This window comes from Bos taurus, chromosome 15, assembly GCF_002263795.3.
Source record: "Bos taurus isolate L1 Dominette 01449 registration number 42190680 breed Hereford chromosome 15, ARS-UCD2.0, whole genome shotgun sequence".
In the NCBI taxonomy this organism is placed as follows: Eukaryota; Metazoa; Chordata; class Mammalia; order Artiodactyla; family Bovidae; genus Bos; species Bos taurus.
The window spans coordinates 59,737,885-59,759,347 of NC_037342.1; the positions used below are offsets into that span (position 1 = coordinate 59,737,885).

Consider the following 21,463-nt stretch of genomic DNA (forward strand, 5'->3'; position numbering starts at 1 on the left):
TAGCATTAGGGGAATAGTTAAGAAGGCAGACGTGAACAAAAATCTTAGGGCACACAATTCTAGGAAAGATGTTTTGAGTGAAAGATGCTCACACCTGTGCACACACTTGACCCATCTTCCAAAGAAGATATTTTTGACCCAGAATATCTCGTTTGCATAAGATGAATTGAGAGACAAATCATATAGATTTGTGAGTGGAGTGCTTTTTCTTTATGGAAAAAGAAGCCTAAAGATTTTTCTTACGATCTGCTGTTTTAAATCACAGGACTGGCTTGCCACCATTATAATTACCTAATTTTTGTGTTACCCCACTTGACTTTTATATCCCCAACACTCTGCTCCATATCTGAATACAATAATTTAGACCAGGGCGTTGGAAACTTCCCACAGGAACAGTTCCCTCGATCCCCATCTTCGTCGGATAATATGACAGCTTTATCCCTCACTACATCCACTATTATTTTTCAGTTCTCATTATTATACCTTTAATTCTATCTCACCCATTTATTTCTAGTTCTTTACAATTTCTCTTCCCAGTTACAAACTATTATCTCTCTTTTATTATCATTTTCCCCCTAATCATCTTCTATTATCTCTTATTTTAGTACTTGGCTTTCCCTCTTTGATGTCTTCTAGTTTGAATTTCAGGTAATTTGACCCTTTTTGTTAATTCTTTGACTTATCATAGATCCATTATCTATTATTTTTTTCCATCTTTCATCTTTTTTCTATATATTGAAATTCACACAATTGTATGGTTTAGCTGCAGCCGGCAGGGTGATGAGCTGTGGAGAGCTGTCAGAAGGTGAACAAACAGGCTTTTATGATAAAAGGTTGAAGTCGAGCACACATGAGGTTAAAAAAAGCATTTATTATAGGATTTAGAGAATTGAATGTACATGACATGCTTCTAAATAAAGGAGAAAAAGTACACTGAGTAGGTAATGACATCATGACAAGAGGAAAGCACTATTTATCTCATCAAAGCTTAGTGAACTTAAATACTAAATCGCATAAAGCATGCATTTTCAAAATAGTTTGTGGAAGGTTAGATCAGAAAATCCACATTTGAAGTCTGTATGCATACGCCAGAGGCACCGGCTGTTGGAAATAGCACCTGACCTGGGAGACAGGAGATTTCACCACTTGTTTAACCTTTTTCCTTTTTGACTTTTATTTTTTCCTCTAAAAAATGGAATGAATAGACCATATTGCAATAGTTATAGATCCTAGAGTCCTAGACTCTTGTCATACCATCTATGTGGCAAGATCTGGAAGAAAAGTTAAAAATTTTCTATTCATATGCTCTTGAATTTAGATAGATTTGAATGCAAATTGTGTGCTCTTGACAATTATTCTCAGCTTCTTCAATTTTCATATATTAAAAAAAGACTTTGCTACACATATGATGCGTTTAATCAAAACTCATGGGATTTTAAAAAATTGTTTTTTAAAATAACTCCTGTTAGTAATTCTACTTTAGCAATATATATAGAGAAAAATATGAAAAAAGGGAAAGCCTTTAACCTTTGATGCAAAGTCAATGAGTCAATGCAGTATTTCCTTAAAATAAGGACATTTTTGAAATCATGTGAATATCCAATAAGGAAGGAAATGGTTAAATAGCTTTTCATGAAGCATGTTTGAGAAGAGATCAAACACTAAAAAATATTTGAAAAAGCCTGTTTCAACATTATGTAAATAGTAAGATCTTAATGGTGTTAAAATGCTTGGAAGGAAGACAAATAGAAATCAAAATAGTGTGTTTGGGCAATCTAGGTGGGTTTGAGTACTTCTATGTTCTCTAAACTTTTTTTTACAAGATTGTTAATTTTTAATGGAGGGAAGATTAATATACTCATTTGATAAATCTGGTACAACAGTTAAGGAAATTCTCTATGTTCCTTCTGTGTAGCAGGATTGTATTTCTCAGACCCAATGCATTGTCAGGAGGGATGTTTGAGAGCTGTAAGTATGAAACTCAAGCTAAATCAAATCAAACCAAATCTCAGAAAAAACATAGTTCACCTATCTAAGGGATTATACATATTGCACTGAATTTTATGGCATCTGATTGCCTGTTGCATTATATAAGAAACAGTGGAGTAATTGGCTTTTATTGATCTGTAATTTTATTTGCCTAATTTTATGTGTTCACACTGGAGCATGATACTCAGCAGACAGGTTCTACATTTCCCCCTTCTGTTTCCTATGATATGTTGCTACCTCAACTTCGCACCCAAAGCACATTGTTTATTTACTGAAGCACTTTTGTGGGCAGAGTGCTATCTTTCCTGCACCTGTTGGCTGCAACAGATTAAAGGATTTTGGAAGCTTCTTGTTTGTAATGTCCTTTCCCGAAAAGCTAATCATTAAATGCAGCAATGTAGGAAAAGCTAGTTGGAAGATGAGGGCAGAAGGAGAAAGCCTGTATTACTATTACTCCAAGTGACATGATAACATAGAAAATGAAATTTCAGGGATTTTTGGATCCTTATTTACTCTGATGCTAACCAAAGTTATCGTTACCTTGGCAACCGTCAAAGCTACTGAAAATCTAGGCAGGGAACATAGCAGATACTTCACCCTCTTGTACTGCACCATGGAGTCAGGAAATATTAAGTCGTGTTAAATATAAATCACATGCTCTATGCTTTCTATAAATGGTTTTTAGAATAACATAATTTCCTCAGTCAAATTTTCTCAAGTCATTATTTCTTTTTCCTTTTATTTTTGTAAAGGGCACAGCTCAAAGGAAGCAACCACATTAGAAGCAGGAGAAGTGTTCGTGAGAGCAAAGTAGAAAGGACAGACTAATTGAAATGATATGAGAAGCGTTTCAAACTCTTCTCCAAAATAAGAATCAGCTTCACTGTATTTAAAAATCCCTGGAAGGAGTTTCCTCGTCATCTCTGTTTTCAGCTTATTGACTTCTAGGGATGTGAAAAATGTACTGGATAAGAGAAACAGCTGGAGTTTTTAAAATCAATCCCACTATGAGTTTGAATATTCTGCAGAGTTGAGAGATGCTGCTCAAAGCACTCAGCCTTCTTGCCAACCTCTACTCACATGTAAAATGAAGACGCTGCCTCATAGTGTGGAGATGCTTGCTGCTCCAAGTGTGGTCTGAGAACCATCAGCATCAGCCCTGCATGGGAACTTACTGAGGAAAACTGAGTACACAGCCCAAGTCAAGTTGTGTCATTGTCCCCAGACTTTCTGGGTCATAATCTGCTTTGTAACAAGGTCCTCAGCTGATCTGAGAGGCACTGTATTATTTGAGAGTCTCTGATAGAGATCTTGACACCATGTCTTGGCTCGTGGAAGATGCTCAAAAAACAACCATCCTGTTCTCTTTGCAGGTAACAGATAGGACTTCACCCTTGTTTCAAAACTGATGGGCCCTAATTTTATGGTACAAAAAACCCCAAAGGGTCATCCTTCAAATCCTTTTTATTGTGAATTTTTCACAGGGTTGATGTTCTGTTCTTCTGTACAGTTTAACACTTTAATCCAGCATTAAGCCCAAAATGTGCTTAATTAGTTATATTATATGCATCATTACCTAATCCAAATGCTTAGCTTCTGGAGGTATTTATAACACATTAAATTCTAATCTACACACTGGAAGCCTAAGTCAACATAATTATACTAAAATCACAATTAAATATTTGAAGAGTAGTTGAAGAATCAGACAAATTTTTAGGTAAATTACAAATTTCTGTAAAGTCTGGAATGGTTAAGGGCTTTGAGTCATATTTCATGCCTTTGACCCTTTCTAGCAAGGGACTTGCTACCATTTATAAAAATGTGTCAATAATAGAAATAATATGAACTACATAATCCAGGGTCAGTGAGAATGGTTATATTTGCCCCTTTGTTATTATGTTTACAAATTAACTGCTTTTTAGATGGACAGGCATCTACATGAACCCACATAGAAGTATATGAAAAACCCTTCAATACATAAAAATTATATAATCTTATCATTCATCACCACTCATTATAAAAAATTAAGAAAAAGTTTGAATCATTGAATAAATAAAGACAGTCAGATTATTATTTTCAATTATATAGAGTGATTTGAATAAATCGTTTAACAAAGTGTTCCCAAGTAGAGATCCTTAGGGACCCACTTTAATGAAAACTGAACATGCCTCTGTAATTAGCAATCGTGTGCATTAAAATTTTACTTTCTTAAACAGTTTAAATGTGCTTTCTGCCAGGCTTGCCTCATCTTAGTGATAGAAGGATCCTTTCTCACCTGGAAATGCTTGTGACAATCTATCACCTCCCTCTTCTACTACCCCATGGTAAGCAGGAGTGTTATCCATGCAAAAACATGATGGTAGATATTTGATATTGAAGATCCCACAGGAAAAATATTAACTTGCCTGTATGAGAGAAAACCTGACCCCCAAAATCTTTTTTTCCTTTCTTTGAGCATATTCACTGATAAAAGTTTCAAGTGTAAACTTTAACCAAGAACAATTCTTCACATTCCAAGTTAATAGGGACATATAGACAAGCTTTTTTAAAAATTATTTTATTCATTTATTTGGCTGTGCTGGGTCTAAGTTGCAGCACGTGGGATCTTTGATCATTGTTGGAGCACAGAGGATGTTTTAGTTGTGGCCTGTGGGATCTAGTTCCCTGACCGGGGATCGGACCTGGTCCCCCTGCCTTGGAAGTGTGGAGGCAGAGCCAGTTTTGTCAAGGAAGTGCCTTGACAAAAGTTTAAGTTAGAAAGCTTGGCAGTCACTTTCCTCATCATGGAATGACAAATTAATTTTATACTATAAACCTTATAGTATTTCTTCCCTTGGCAATAACTGAGTTGTGTCTGAGGATACAGATTCTCGCCCTGGCTTCCTGAGTCTTATAGACTTGACTGGGTCATTTAACCATTTGTAACCTAGTGTGTGGAGAAGGCAATGGCACCCCACTCCAGTACTTTTGCCCAGAAAATCCCATGGATGGAGGAGCCTGGTAGGCTGCAGTCCACGGAGTCGCTAAGAGTCAGACACGACTGAGCGACTTCACTTTAACTTTCCACTTTCATGCATTGGAGAAGGAAATGGCAACCCATTCTCCAGGCAACCCATTGCCTGGAGAATCCCATGGACCGAGAAGCCTGGTAGGCTACAGTCCATGGGGTCGCACAGAGTCGGACACGACTGAAGCGACTTAGCAGCAGCAGCAGCAACCTAGTTTGAAGGGGGCAGGGACTCTGTCCTGTACACTGCTGCATCTCAGTGCCTAGAAGGGTATCTACCCTACACATTGAACAAACAAATATATCAAACTTTCTGTATCTCTTTATAGGGAGAGTTGACAGCAGAGCCTCCCGACTGGAGTGACCTATTTTATTAATAGCCCTAGTTGGTTGCAGGTCTGCTGAAATCCTGTTCCCCTACCCCAGCCTAAGGGCAGCAGGGCAGGGCCTGAGGCAGCTGGAACTCTGGTGGTAATTTCTGAGGAGCTTCTTCCGTTAGTTCCATGACTCCACAAGTAAAGTGCTGTCATTTTCTATGTGTGCCATGATGTGGAAAACACTGGGAAGCTCTTATTTAGAGCGAGAGTGATAAACACTAAATGTCTACAGGGACCAGGCAGGTAATTTGAATGGAATCAAGCTGGCATAAGTGCCTGTTAACTGATAGGTTGAGCCCTGGTTTAGAAAGCAAGTGCAATGAATATGAAAATGTTATGTCAAACTGAAACTGATCACAGAAACTTAAATCCTGAAGGCATCAGACACAGACATAGAATGTGGAAAGTGAACATCTTTGTGAGATTATTGATATATTTCTGATTTGAGTTACATGAATATCAGCATCTAAAACATGCAGACTTAGAAGGCCATACTTCTGCCTGTCAGTTTTATCCCCTATCCTTCACCATTTTTGATCCTCATTTTTTCCATGCTTATTTCACCTTTTCTATTACTAATCGGAGTTCATTTCTTTCACTTCTATTCCAAGCTTGTAGATGTAATTGCACACACTGATTTGTGTCAAAATTTTTATTTTGTGCCCTCAATGTGTTTTTTGTTCCTGATACAATTCCTTTTCCCCCTATCTTTTACATAAGAGCCTAGAAAACACCATGCCTTATACTCAAATCTTGGGAAATAGATTACTATAACATAGTTTGTGTCTTGAGAAGCTCACGATCTAGTAGAACGGGAGCATATGATAAGCTTTAGTAGAAACAATAATGAACTTTTCTTCATCTCTAATTGGGTACTGGAAATTATTCTAAGCAAGTTTTCATTTATTATTTCACTTAATCACCATGAAATACATGTTTAGACCCTCTGTGCTAGTCTAAATGTTCTGAAAGCTACCATAAATTCCTATGTTTTCCTGTGTATTCCAAGGCCAGACAGGCTTGATACATTTTCATGGTGCGTTCTTGCCATATGCACTCAGTTACCCTTCCAGTCCTGATCCTTCTCCCATACCAAACCCACAGGTACCTACATAGCTATGATCTATGTATCATAGGGTTTATTTTGGTCTGGATATGGCATGCTTCCATAGTTCAAGGATGTCAGTTATACACATAAACTATAATTTATTAAGATATATCAAAGAACAAGAAATTCTCCACAGGCTATCTCCAACACTCACAGTAGACCTGCAAGGTAAGAATAATAATCCTACTTCAAAAATGAGACCAGGGACTTCCCCAGCAGTCCGGCAATTAAAACTGTGCTTCCACTGCAGGCAGCATGGATTTGATCCACAAATTAAGATCTGGCATGTCATGTGGTGTGATAAAAAAAATGAGGCTAAAAGAAAGCAGTCAGCTTGTCCAAGTTCACATAGATGGGCTGTGGTGGTTTAATTAATAAGTCGTGTCCAACTCTTGCGACCCCATGGACTGCAGCCTGCCAGGTTCATTTGTCCATGGGATTCTCCAGGCAAGAATACTTACTAGAATGGGTTGACATTTCCTTCTCCAGGGGATCTTCCAGACCCAGGGATTGAACCCTGGTGTCTGAATTGCAGGCAGGTTCTTTACCGACTAAGCTATGAGGGAAGCTTTCATGTAAATAATAAGTACCAAAACTTGGATTCATGTTTATATTTGACTTTAAAATCTAGGTTTAGCCATTGCTTCTCTCTTAGTTAAAGTAGTTTAGTCCAGCCATTTGTCAGATACCAATAAACCATCTGCAACTTCCCCTGGCAAGTGGTAAAACATACCTTCAAACGAAAATGGCAAGGTTTCTATTTCATCTAGAGATATCTTGGTCAGCTCTGGGTCTTTGGAAGTTAAAATATCATAAAGTTGAAATCACCTTTAAAATGAAATCCTTCTTCTAATGAGGATATTTAGATTCTGTCCCTTGGCCTGTGTAGACATTGTTTATGCTTCCTTTTTTAGCAAACCTTTTGTCTCTCTGAACTTTCCTTTTTTTTTTTTTTTTAAGAATAACTATCTCTATTTCTTCATCTTGTCTTCATCAGAGTTTCAATTCTCTTTCCTTTCCCTGTTCCTTTCAGAACACGTTGAAGGTTAGTGTACCAAGTGTGATGTGCTCAGCCAGCTCTTCATCCTCTTCTGGTAACAGATTCTGCTTTCCCCCACACTCTGTGCTGCCACTGGCCATGAAAGTGATCATAGGATTAAATCATGGCCAACCATATTACCCCATCTCTCAGATACTAGTGATTGGACAAAGGTTTCTATATGGCTATAGCATGCCGCACAGAAGTCTCAGAGATTGTCATCAGGCTGTTGGGCCAAAAGAAGCTTTCTCTTTTCACTGGAACAGCTAATCTGAGACTCTTAATAGAAGTGTCCTCTGACAGTGGAGAAGGCCTATACGAAATAACAGAGGATAAAACCAACATATAAAATGAGCAGTGATAAGCATATAGGAGAAACTGGCTCTGAGACTCTATTTTCCATCCTTCAAGTCAAGGTTTTATCAGCTCTTTCTCCAGGTTTATAGGTTAACTGAAAACTCTTGTCAGCTCTATAAATAAAAAATTCCCTCCTTGCATATGAAGTCTCTGTCTTTAACAAAAGGAAAAAATCCTAATAGGTGCACCCCATATTAAGGTATAGAGTTTGGAACTTAAAATATTGAAAAAAAAAAAACAAACAAGCATACCACTTCCCTTTCTTCAGATAGTCTTGTTCTACAATAAGACCTAAGAATCTTTTCATTTTCTCAGCAGCCATGTCAACACTACCAACTCAATAAGCTTGAAAAAAAATATTAATATCTATGAATCTTATATTTAATCTAATGTACTAATGAGTTTACATTCTATTAGAGCCTGAGTCTATAATCCAACATATATTTTTTCTTTCTACAGCTTCATGTACTTTGCATATTTGAAAAGCTTATACTTCCTGACTCTAGCTTGGTGACCTTGGACCCAATCTTATAATTTAGGTAATGTTAAAATTTGAAGACTATCTCTTTGATTATTGTGAGTATAGAGTTCATGTCAAGGGATAATCACAATGCCTAACATATAGTAGATGCTCAAATGTGATAGCTATTTAAAAAAAAAAGAGAGATCTTTGAAAAACAATAGGAAATTGTGCTCTAAGATTTAATCAGTCAAGTAACTAGGATCTTTGATATGGTTTTTAGGCACTCATAAGTCTATTTCCTTGAAGATTATCGAGGTTATGTTTCTGTTGTGACTGCCAAATGCCTTGCTTAATCCAGGTGAACATAAGCCACTTTTTTAGAATTTTTATCCAAAAGGGAATGAAGCTATACTGACCTGACTCATCCTTTGTAAACTTTTCCTAGTCCCTGCTGATCTCCACGTCCATTTCTAAATGTTTGCAAAGCATTTCTTTCTTTTTTTTCCTTTTTGACTATGTACATTTTTCTTTATTAATGATACATGACCAGGTAGGGCTCCCTAATGGGCTCCCTTTTCTTCAGGAAGTCTGGGATGGAAACTTTTGAGGATGGATAATTCTCAGTGTGTTGGGGGATTGAGCTGGGGCAAAGGCTCCTCAACAGCTGAGGACCTCTTTTTTTCTTCTCTTGTTTTCACTGAGGCTTGTGGTTCAGGGGGCTCTTATTCCTTAAAAACCACATGGGCCATAAGGCCCACCACCCTTTTGCTCTAGCCAAACATGATCATTGTCATAGCAGGAAATGTGCTTGACAGAGCAGTCGCTGAGGGTGATGCCAGGCCCAGCATCAAAGGTGAAAGAGGATGTACCACTGTTAAAATTACAGGAGGCAGCCTGTTCCTCTGTGTCATCCAGGATGCCCTTTATGGGACCTTCTGTTGCCTGCTTTACCACCTTCCTTCTTGATGTCATCATATTTGGCGACTTTCTCCAAACTGTAGGTCAGATCCATGACACACTGGAGCTGAGACATGGGATGCCATGCCAGCCAGTGAGTTTCCAGTTTAACTCAAGGGGTGACCTTGTTCCTAGTCTTAGCAATGCCCATAGAAGCAGGGAAGATGGTCTTCTGGGAAGCCCCACAGCCAGCATGCCACAGCTTTCCAGAGGAGCCATCTGAGACTTTCTTTGTGGCAGTGATGACATAGACAGTGGCTTGAGTTGCAGGCATCATGAGTTGCCAAAGTCATCCTGGATGACCTTGGTCAGAGGGCCAAGCAGCTGGTGGTAGAGCAGGCATTGCTGACAATATTGGCAATATTGAGGTTATGGTCATAATTCTCATGATCTATGCCCAAACATGTGGACAGTGGCAGGAGGGACAGGAATGATGATGACCCTTGGGCTCCATACTTTCAGTGAGTCCCAGCCTTCTCCAAGTTAATGAAGACATCAGTGGTTTCTACAACATATTTAGCACCAGCATCACCTCATTTGATGTGGGTGCTTCCAAGCACCCTATCTTGCTCTTGGAAGAAGGAGATGGGCTTTCCATTGATGACAAGCTTCCCATTCTCGGCCTTGATTGTGGTATAACTTGCTATGGAATCATATTGGAGCATGTAGACCATGTAGCCGAGGTCAGCGAAGGGATCATTGATGAGGCAATATCCATTTGGCCAGAATTAAAAGCATCCTGGTGACCAGGCACCCAATATAGCCAAATCCATTTACTCTGACCTTCATGACTATGTCTCAGGGAGGTGGATAGTATTTCACTAGAAGATGCAACTGTCTGTCAAAGAAGGAAGAGCAAAGAGCCCATTTCTTTAATAATTATGAAATTGTGCTTAAGATCCATGTCAGGCTTTAAAGTTTGTATGAAGCTAATCACTGTCTTTTTTAAAAAACAAAATAGGAACCACCTCTGTTTACTGGCAGCCTTGCGGCACCAAGCCCATTTGTCTATGATGGCTCAATACCACTGAAAACAGCACAGTAATTTCAAACACAAGTTTTTAGTAGCCTGAAATGTAGTCTCATTTAATTCAGCTGATGCTTTTCTATAATTCATCCAACTACCCATAATGGGAAGCTCCTCTTACCAATAATGCTCATTATGCATATTTTTATTCTGAAGATCATTCTCAATACATAAAAATTATGGATATATAAAAATATATGAATATGTATATAATTTTATTAGTTCATAAAAGAAATCATTATGTGTCAAAATTTCATGTTTATCTTATTACCCTTGCTCTGAAAATTGGTATTCATGCATCTGGGTTATAAATGTCATTCCCTGCTTGTTCTCAATTGGTTTCATGAGTGAATCACTGGGCACCACCTACACTTTGGTCTTGTGTCAGACCTGCTGTCCTCCATAATAGCAAAAGCAGTCTCAGAGGCTTATCTGTGTATTTTTCCCTTTCCCTCCACATCCAATTTAATCATTTGATTATTCCAGATAGAGTTTAGACAAATATAGTCTTCCTTGCTCTTATGAAAATCACTCTGAGTTTGTCACATGAAGCTTTACCTTAGAGATACCTATATTCATATATATGGTCAATAGTTATAATCAATCTCTGTTCATTAACAGTTCGTAATTTATTAGTATTCCTTAAGACACTATTGTTTTCAATTTTTAAATGTTTTTCATAATTGAATCACATTTTTGCCTTGCATGATGTTAAGTCAACAACCTTATCAAGTTAGTTTTTTTTGGGGGGGATATATTGTCTGTCTTTCTGTCTAGGCTAGGTGCCTTAGACATCTCAGTAAAAGGAGTATTTCATCGTATAGGACACTTTTTTTTTAATCAAGTTAAGTGCATATTAGAGGGCTAACAGGGAAAAAATGAAATTACAACTCAACAAAATCATATATTAAAGTTATCTTAAGAAAGGATTATGATAACTTTTTATTGTACATTAGACTGTGTGCTTCCCCCCACTTTTGTTCCTTTATCCTTTCAGGTGGCCTGGTGTGGGTGCTAATGGGGTTCAGGATAATTACAATTACCCCTCATTATTATGTTCTTTGTATCTTGTAACCTAACCCAGGTTGAGCTGCTCACACGCCAATTCCAGAGCCAAGTGTTGGTAGAAAAGAAAGATGCTTTAATCAGAAAAGCTGGCAATCTGAGGAGATGGCGACTTGTGTCCAGAGACCAAGTCCAAAGATCCTGCTGCTGCTGCTGCTAAGTCGCTTCAGTCGTGTCCGACTCTGTGCAACCCCATAGATGGCAGCCCACCAGGCAATCCATGACAATTTTTAAGGGGAAAAATGGAGGGGAAAGGATCCCAGTGAATCATGGAGGCAGGAGATCAGGTCCTGCATCTCCACTGTGGGCAGACTGACTGGCTGTCTCCTCAGATATTATCTTGCCCCAGTGATCTGCCTGCAGGATTGCTTTGGGGGGATTTTAGGGGTTACTTCTTCATTTCTAGGAAAAGAATCAACAGGTTAGCCAAGGCATTGTGTGTATTTAGGAGAGCATAAGTCTGGAGTCAGTTTCAGTAGCTTAGTGATCATATTCCTTATTATGTTCTTTTAAGGTTAGAGGGGAACAGAAATGGGCAAACAGGAAAGAGGGGGAAGAGCTGCTTCCATTGTAACCTCCTTCACCTCTCTGCTCACTTCCCCTCCTCCACAGATTATACAAGGGGGCAAGTATAATGCTGGGCTTCCCAGGTGGCACTAGTGGTAAGGAACCTGCCTGCCAATGCAGGGAGATGTAAGAGACCCACGCTCGATCCCTGCGTCAGGAAGATCCCCTGGAGGAGGGCATGGCAACCCACTCTAGTATTCTTGCCTGAAGAATCCCATGGGCAGAGAAGTCTGGTGGGCTACAGTCCAAAGGGTCACAAAGAGTCGGGCATGACTGAAGTGACTTAGTACTCACGCAAGTATAATGCCACTCATTGTCACTGCTTGGAAGTTTAAAGCTTTGATACAATCAACTAAAGCATGAAATACAGAATACAAAGTATCAGCATGGGTTATATCCGAGTGAATGTGTGTATGTGTGTGTGTGTGTGCATTTGTGTGTGTGCTCAGTGATGTCAGACTCTTTAAGATTCCATGACTGTAGTCCGCTGGGTTTCTCTGTCCATGGGATTTCCCAGGCAAGAAGATTGGAGTGGGTTACCCTTTCCTACTCCAGGGGATCTTCCCAACCCAGGGATTGAACTCGTATCTCTTGCACCTCCTGCATTGGCAAGCAGATTTTTTACCAATGTGCCACCTGGGAAGCCCCTGTCTTCAACTTACCTGCAAATTGGTCAGAAAGAAAAGAAAAAAGAGAAGACATATTTTCTAGGCATACTTCTTCCCTCCTAAAAATCTGGGTCTAGTTTTTCTGAGTGAAAGTAAATGAAGAGTCAACACTAGGAAAGACAGTATTTGATTTTTACCTCCCTTTCTTCCCAAATATCCTTCACTGAATTCAGATTTAATTATTTTATTCTAACCTTTGGTAGTAAACAGATACTCTTTTGTTCCCATTTTCTGGTTACTGTATCCTGATTTTTCTTGAGAATGTTCCACTTTCCCATTTTCTCACTCTATGGGATCCAGATGAGCATTGAACATAGGAATGGCTTCCCTCTGCCTACTGAGATTGGTATAGGGATGGACACTTGACTGAAGTTGGTCCATTGAGAACTAATACTGGCGGCTTCTGATAAAAAGACTAGAGAAGCAACATTCTTTCTCATGCAGTTGCTAAGACAGTATAATGCAAGTTTAGAAGCCTTAACATCTATTTTGCTGACAGGAGGAAGTATGAAGGAAGCCCACAAAGAACAAAGCATAGCCTAGGGATCAGAAAAGCAAGTCTTAGTCTGGATGAGGACTTTTGAGCACCTAGATTCAGCTACTCCTAAAGCCACTTATTTCTAAGAATCTTGAGCTACATAATATATTAAAGTACTATTTTTTTTGTTTAAAGGTTTGGAAATGGAAGGTTTTCTATCTCTTACAAATGAAAGAGTCCTGCCTTATATATAATTTTCCTTCCAAAACATCTTCTTCATTTTCCTGAACATTGAAAAACATCTGCTATTTGTTTTTCAACTTTGTAAAAAACAGTACACTTAGAGACCTGTTTGTCTCTATTGCCTCTTCGTATTAGCTTCATTCTCATGTCATGCTCATTTTTAAAAAGTATTACTGTATTCCCTGGACCCTGAAAAGTGATTGACAGAATAATAGTACACATTCCTTCACATTTCTGTATTTCATATATTGGAATTTTTCCACTCACATAGCCTTTAGTTCATCATATAACTGCTCAAAGTTATTTATCTGATTTATATATCCTTTTTTAGTTCTCTGATTTATATACCTTTTTTATAGACACCTTTTTAGTTTATTTATATATCCTTTTTCAGTCATTTTACTCTAACCTTTATACATAATGTAAAAAAAAGGCCTTGTTAATTGAGAAGGAAATTAAAATCAATGTCTGCATTATGAGTGAGGGGAGCTTTAGAAGCTCAGTGTCCTAAATATTAAGAATTGATTTCCTTGCCTGCCAAGACTTTTGCCTCATTATTTAAAGTTTGTAGTTCCCTTCAAATTAAATTTTAGAGTACTAAAAGTTTTATAGTTTATTCATATATTTTTAAACATTTAAATATTATTTATCCAATTGTTGATTATTCTTAATGGCATAAAAGAGTGTCTATTTTTTTAATTCACTAATTCTGTTTTTTGAGGCAAAACCTCAGGACGCTTCTGCTCATATTTCCCTTGGCATTATTCCTTCCCTTCTCCTCCTACTTTCCCTCCCCCTCCTCCTCCTTCTTCATCTGACTAGATTGATTCAGAGAGCCTTGTTTTACATTTTAATTACGTTTCTTTTAAAAACTGATGGTAAAATAGCAGTGTTTTTCCTATTCATTTCTTTGAATTTTCCATAATTTAGATCTCAGTGAGCTGTTATCATATACAAACAGCCCAGACCCTTGAGATGTTCTAGGATGAAGATAATTTCTACACATTGTGATTGTTAATAGAGAATTTGGTGTACAACACATTCTTTACAATGCAGTGAAGATAATTATAATTGGGGACACAAAATACAACCTGCCTCAGCCAGGAAATTGTTCAGAGACACATGTTATTTTTATGGGTCTCCTCTGGAAAGGGCAGGCCATGTCAAGAACTTACATTTGATATTAAAATATCAAATTAACAAATGATAACACCTTCAGGGAAACATGCTTAACTACCTATTCAAATTATATTTTAAACATTTCCCTCCAGGTGAGAATATATCATTTTTAATATCCTGAGGCAGTTTGTCAAGTTGGTTAAAAGGGTGAGAAGCTATTAAGAAAAAGCACATTTTTGAAAAGGACACATCATCTCTGCATTGTGTGTAAATTATGGTAGCAAACCAAGTCCAGAAGCCTTTACATGGAAGGAATAAAGAACAAAAATTGTTGTGATGAATCGGGTGGAAAATGCAGTGGAAGTGTGACAAGGGGTCTTTTTTAAATTGTGGGAAACGTCCCTTTTGAGAAGGCTGAATGTGGAGAGGAATCCAGAGAGAAGAGAAATGCCAGGACATATTACCTTTCTTTTCAATCAATGTAAATGATACTGTACTGAGCCACATTGGTCCCTCTTCAGGGCTGATGCCCTCAGTTGCTGGGATATGGCTGTTGACAGCTCTTACCTGACAATCCCTTTCCCAAAATCACCTTAGGCCAGAGAAGGCTGCTTCTAGTAGAGCAGCCTGTATCCAGTGACTGGTTGATTTTATTTTGGGGGGCTCCAAAATCACTGCAGACAGTGACTGTAGCCATGAAATTAAGACTCTTGCTCCTTGGAAGAAAACCCATGACAAACCTAGAGAGTGCATTAAAAAGCAGAGACATCACTTTGCTGACAAAGGTCTGTCTAGTCAAAGCTATGATTTCTCCAGTAGTCATGTAGGGATGTGAGAGTTGGATCCATAAAGAAAGCTGAACGCCGAAGAATTGATGCTTTTGAACTGTGGTTTGAAGACTCCTTGCGAGTCCCTTGGACTGCAAGGAGATCAAACCAGTCAATCTAAAGGAAATCCACACTGAATAGCTGAATATTCATTGGAAGGACTGATGCTGAAGCTGAAGCTCTAATACTTTGGCCACCTGATGTGAAGAGCCAACTCACTGGAAAAGACCCTGATGCTGGAAAGATTGAGGACAGGAGAAGATGGCAACAGAGGTTAAGATGGTTAGACAGCATCACTGACTCAATAGACATGAATTTGAGCAGACTCAGGTAGACAGTGAAGGACAGGGAAGCCTGGTGTTCTGTAGTCCTTGAGGTCTCAAAGAGGCGCATACTACTTAGTGATTGAACATCAATGACTTGTTGATCCCTCAGGCTAGAGGCCAGGGCTCCTTAATGAAGGGAAGGCTAACTCTGGAGGGCTTTCACAGCTCCCCTGTAGGGACGGCTGCACCATTTGCTGAAAAAGAATCAACTTCTCTCTGCCCAACATTGCTTCCTTCCTGTCCCTTGCCCTCCCTATGTGCAGATCCTGGGTGCCTTAAGCTTCTTGCATGTTAATCTCCAATACAGAATCTTCTTTCCAGGAAGCCCAGTCTTCTATATCCTATGAAACTGTTTCTCTGGTTACTAATGTTTATTGAGTGAATATTATGGGATAATACATGCACTTTGCATGCTCACTTGCTTCAGTTGTGTCTGACTCTTTGAGAACCTATGGACTGTAACCCACAAGCCTCCTCTCTCCATGGAATTCTCCAGGCAAGAATACTGGAATGTGTTGCCATTTCCTTCTCCAGAGGTTCTTCCTGACCCAGAAATTGAACCTGGGTCTCCTGCATTGCAGGCAGATTCTTTACTGCTGAGTCATTAGGGAAAGACTATATGCACTTTACAGATTATTTATTTTGATCCTCTTGGATTCCAAGCCATCAGAGCTAACTATGTAATGGTAATGGTGTTTTCATGGAATATGCCTGCCCAACAGACCAGACTTGAATATTGTCCACAAAGAAAGCTGTTGTTTCTTTGCTTAAAACTCTAGTGCTTTTCCTTCACTGTTAGATTAATATATAACATCTGATTTTGTGCTCTTAACCACTCATCTGTCTAATTTCCTACTACTCCTACCTTGCCCTATAGGATGATCCATACGCTGTAACTTGGAACTCAGCAAACCCTTTTCAACATCATGGCCTTTGAAGATGCCATTCGATTGTTCGATGATGGATAGGGGAAAGATATGTGTGGTAGGTTACCTAAGGTCAAGGACCATATCTCTCTTATTTACCACTGTGGCTTCAGTACCAATCTCTGTACTTGGCATTTATTAGATATGTGTTAAAATCATAGTAATATCTTTCTCTGACTTTTTCACTACTTGTATTTTTAAACATAATATTTTAAAAAAATGAAAAAAATAAACATAATATTTCCTGCCTTTTCCTTGCTAAGATGAACACACATACACATCCACATACAGACATGTATGTATATGTAGGATGTGTGTGTGTGTGTGTGTCTGTGCTTTTATAAATCTTCAGATTCATGTTCAAATTAGCTTTTTGTCTTAGAATTAACAGTCTCTTTGAGCTGACTTTCTGTATCCCTGTTTTGATTTGAAAATAGAGACTATATCCAAGATTTCAGGATATGCCTCATGGCTTCCTCTAGTTACATGACTATGTTGCCATTTCCAAAATCTTTGGACAATTAGATTTAATCATTTGTTTTTACTATACACAAGTGTTACAATACACAAGAGCTTGTACCTATAAAACAAACTATTTTCATATTTTCAATTAACTTTATTTCATAGGATAGACCAAAGAAATACTTGTGAGATGAGTAAGCCTTTCCCAGACTGAAAATTAAAACAAATAAACAAACAAACAAACAAAAAACCTTAAACAATAATAATGGATCTTTAATTTCTTTAAATATTTTTATTTCTCTGAGTTCTCAATTGGTTTGAAGATTCGGGTACAAGTTACAATATTTCCAGGATAGAAAGCTAGTGTGGCCAGGTGGGCTTGATTTTCTTTAGTCTTTCAGGAAATGACAAAATGTTCAACCTTTTGAGAAAACTTAACTTTATGTTCCTGTATTCAATGCTGACACTGCTAAGAATGAATCATTAAATGTGAGAGGAAGACTAAATGCAAAAATATTTAATCAACTGTCCTTTCCCAGTACTTCATTTATTTAAAAAAAATGCTATTTTTTGATACACAGAATATATTTCAATGGCTAGGATATAATAGGACTGAAAAGGTATTTGTCAATTGTTGGAATCAATTTATAAAAGCATTTTGCATACCTATAGTGTTGTAGCCACACGTTCCAGGAAACAAACTCAGAAAGACAATGCAAATAGTGGAGTGCAGTTTATTACACTGGCACACCCAAGACAGAGTCTCCTCTTAGCCAAGGACCCTGACCAGTTTTTGTGAAAACCTTATATACCCTCAGTGTATGTGCTCAAACCCACCTCCCCAAATTCTCTGAAACTAGTCTGGACAAAGGAAAAGAAAGATATAGTTAAAGTTAACCCGTGATTTGTTAACCCTACCCTTAAGCCTAGGTAGTTAACAGTGGACAATTATCAATAGGTCTGTGGTCATACCCCAATAATCATAATAGACTTTATGATTCTATTCTGTTACACAGATAATTAGGGTATTCTTTTAGGCGACAGAGAGGCTAGGTACAAGCCCTGGGGCTTTTCCATCTGGGGGTCTGGTTTTCCAGTTGGTATGTTGTTTTCATAGATACTGGGCATAGAGCTCAAAGTCCACAGTCCAGCCCAAGATGGAGTCCTGCTTTCAAGATGGAGCCTGTTCTGTCTGTTTCCTCCTTCAACCGACCCAAATATTGATGACTGGAATGGTACCTAGAGGGAATGGGAAGGGGAGGTTCTTCGTTAGTTAATAGATGAAAGATTTCTTGTGAAGTGAAATGATAGCACTCATTACATACTTCAAAAGGAATTAAATTCAATATGGGAGGAAAAAACAAGCTCATTCCTTTTGTAAATCTATGAGCTTTAGTTGCATGAAATAATAACCATGCTTACATAGAATTCAATTATGAGAGGCATTCAGTTAGTCAGATTTATGTTCCCAGTTTTACTTTGGAGAAAAATTTTTTAAAAAATGACAAACCAATTAAATAATATATGTAGGGTTCATGTTGGATGTCATGTCTGGATATGATGTTATATGGAGTCACATCTGGATGTGAGAGTTGGAGTATAAAGAAAGCTGAACACCAAGGAACTGATGCTTTTGAACTGTGATGCTGGAGAAGACTCTTGAGAGTCCCTTGGACTGCAAGGAAATCCAACCAGTCAGTGCTAAAGGAGTTTAGTCCGGGACATTCATTGGAAGGACTGGTGCTGAAGCTGAAACTCCAATACTTTGGCCACCTGATGTGAAGAACTGACTCATTTGAAAAGACCCTGATGCTGGGTAGTATCGAAGGTGGGAGGAGAAGGGGACGACAGAGGATGAGATGGTTGGGTGTCATCACCGACTTGATGGCCATGAGTTTGAGCAAGCTCCGGGAATTGGTGATGGACAGGGAAGCCTGGCATGCTGCAGTCCATGAGATCACAAAGAGTCAGACACGACTGAGCAACTGAACTGAACTAAGCTGATGGTTCATGTTGTTGATCGATAGTTTATTCCTAAAGTGTGAATCTATACTACTAAAAGCATATTTATGTATTCTATACTAGACAATGTGGAATGACACTTGGGGTCCATTATTTTTTGAAGAAATATTCTGAGTACATAAGATATGCCAGATGTTGAGCATATCGCCATTGGATTAAATGGTGAATTAAAATATATATCATCTCTATCTTCATAGAGCTAGGGGCTAGTAAAGGACATAGGCATAGGAAAAATTTATTTTGAAGGATTAGGTAAATTAAAACTCAGTCAAGCACTGTATGGAAAGTTACATGATGCTTTAAGAGTATGCAGTAGAGTCATTTGACCTAATTAAGAAAGTAAGTGAAAGCGTTCTCAACAAAGGACAAGGAGATTAAGAAGGATTCAACTGTTAGTTTAAGAAAGAAGAGAAAAAATTCTTAAGAGATGAGCTTTAGAAAATTCCCTGGTAGTCCAGTGGTTAGGACTCTATGCTTTGACTCCCCAGGGCCTGGATTGATCCCTGGTTGGGGAACTAAGGTCCCACAGGCTTCGCAGCATGGCCAACAAAAAAAGACAAGCTTTAAAATTCCTTCTTTGGTATTTTCATCTGTACTAAAAAATACACATGACTGGAAGTATGATAACTTTTAAAGTGGTAAAAAGATTCCCATCTGAAGAGTTTCATTTCATTATACTTTCAATAAATATTTTCTAGTTGTAGCAAGAAGTCATCTGGATAGTTGGAATGTGGTAATGACCAAGAAAGACAAAATTCCTCACCTTGAAGAGCTTTACATCTGATCACCCAAGGCAAGTTAACCAATAAAGAAATAATTTCATATATTAATTAAATTCTGTATAGAAAATAAACCTAGGTAAGGGCTAGAGAGTGAATGTGACAGGAGGTAATTTGTTAGAGATTCATGAGAGAATATTAGTGTAAGGAGCAAGGAGGGTAAACAAGGTTTGAGTAATAATTGTAAGGTGCCTGCACCTTATATTTTTAAAGACCAGCGCACTTAGAACTTGGTGTGAATATAGAGAGAATGAATGTACAAGAGCATGCTAGACAATGAGAATTTTGTACAAGACCTTCTTGGCTGTGGTAGAGAGTTTGGGGTTTATTTAAAGCAAAGAATTTGGAAGGATTTATGCAAGAAAAAAGAGTTAGTAGATCATAGTAGTAATTTGGTTATTTGGCAACATCAATGGCAGAGAAGAAGTGGTGAAATTTGGGATGTATTAAAGTTAGAAACTTACTGTTGTATTGGACTTTCAAGGTCGGGAATATAAAGGAATCAAGCAGAAGTCCTGGGTTTTTAGCATGATCCACTGGATGCTGGTCATCATGATGCTCAAGGTTATCATGATCATCAAGGTTACACTGTATTTAATTATCAATAAATCCTCATATGTCTTTTACCTTAATACTTGACCATTCATCCATATATTCTTTTATTCCAATATTGACTACTTATTTTGTACCTTCTAAGAAGCACTATCCTTTGGGCACACAGATATGAAAAAGACAGATGAGGTCTCTGCCCTACTGAAAATTCTATTCTAATTAGGAACAGATAGAGCAGAAAAAAACAAAAAATGCTACAGATTATGATAAGTGAAGTAGAAAAAATATCTCCTGGGATACAGAGTATATCATGGTACCTAAGTGAACTTGTATGGTCAGGGAAAAATTCTTACGTGGTACCTAAGCCAACATCTATGGAATATAAAGCAGTTTGGCATATAGAGAAACTGGGAAGGTTTTGAACAGAGAGTCTCTTCTTTGGTTGTAGGTACTCTAGAGCCAGTACTGTGCTGTGGCATAAATTGAATGGGGCCTCTATGGGATTGAATCACCGACTCGATGGACATGAGTTTGAGTAAGCTCTGGAAGTTGGTGATGGACAGGGAAGCCTAGTGTGCTGCAGTCCATGGGGTTGCAAAGTGTCTCACGACTGAGAGACTGAACTAGACTGATGGGGTTGAATAACCCATAGAGTGTTAGCTCAGCTCAGGCTGGGGCTCACTGCAAAGCTGTCACAGGAAATTGGTAGCTGCTAGGGCAGAGCTCTCATGGGCAAGTCCCATTTGTCTCCCACAGCTGATCACTCTCTCCACCCTCCACCACTCCCACCTTGTTGTGAAGCTGCTCTGCAGGGCAGCCAGGGTTTTTGTGATCTCTCTGCATTTACAGGGGTGAAGTGTGGTGGAGCAGGGTGTGTCTGAAATCTGAATAGCTTCTTAGGCACTCTTGAATAAGCATCAACAATAGATAGTGCCACCCAACCCAGGCTCTGCCCTGGGACCAGGATACATCTGCTTCCAGTGGTCTAGCTTTTCCCTAGTCATGGCCGCTCAGATCCAGTGCCCTGCTGTGGTGTGGAGTGAGCAGGGCTGGAGTGTCCACTTGGACTAGAGCAGCGAAGCAGTCTCTTGAAACCAGGCATCTG

General features: G+C 38.5%; 1 long non-coding RNA gene and 1 pseudogene across 4 annotated transcripts in view; one reads left to right on the forward strand and one right to left on the reverse strand.

Annotated features, from left to right (window-relative positions):
• LOC112441583 (uncharacterized) overlaps window positions 1-19,825 on the forward strand; it is a 74,293-nt gene extending 54,468 nt beyond the window's left edge. For all 4 annotated transcript variants that reach the window (XR_009490690.1, XR_003029395.2, XR_009490691.1 and 1 more), the window contains 5 exons: window positions 2,742-3,362; window positions 4,227-4,313; window positions 8,337-8,416; window positions 16,495-16,601; window positions 19,726-19,825. This is a non-coding gene — a long non-coding RNA (uncharacterized lncRNA). The remainder of the gene's footprint in view (window positions 1-2,741; window positions 3,363-4,226; window positions 4,314-8,336; window positions 8,417-16,494; window positions 16,602-19,725) is intronic.
• LOC788238 (glyceraldehyde-3-phosphate dehydrogenase-like) lies at window positions 8,874-10,169 on the reverse strand (annotated as a pseudogene).
• Window positions 19,826-21,463: the final 1,638 nt, after the last annotated feature.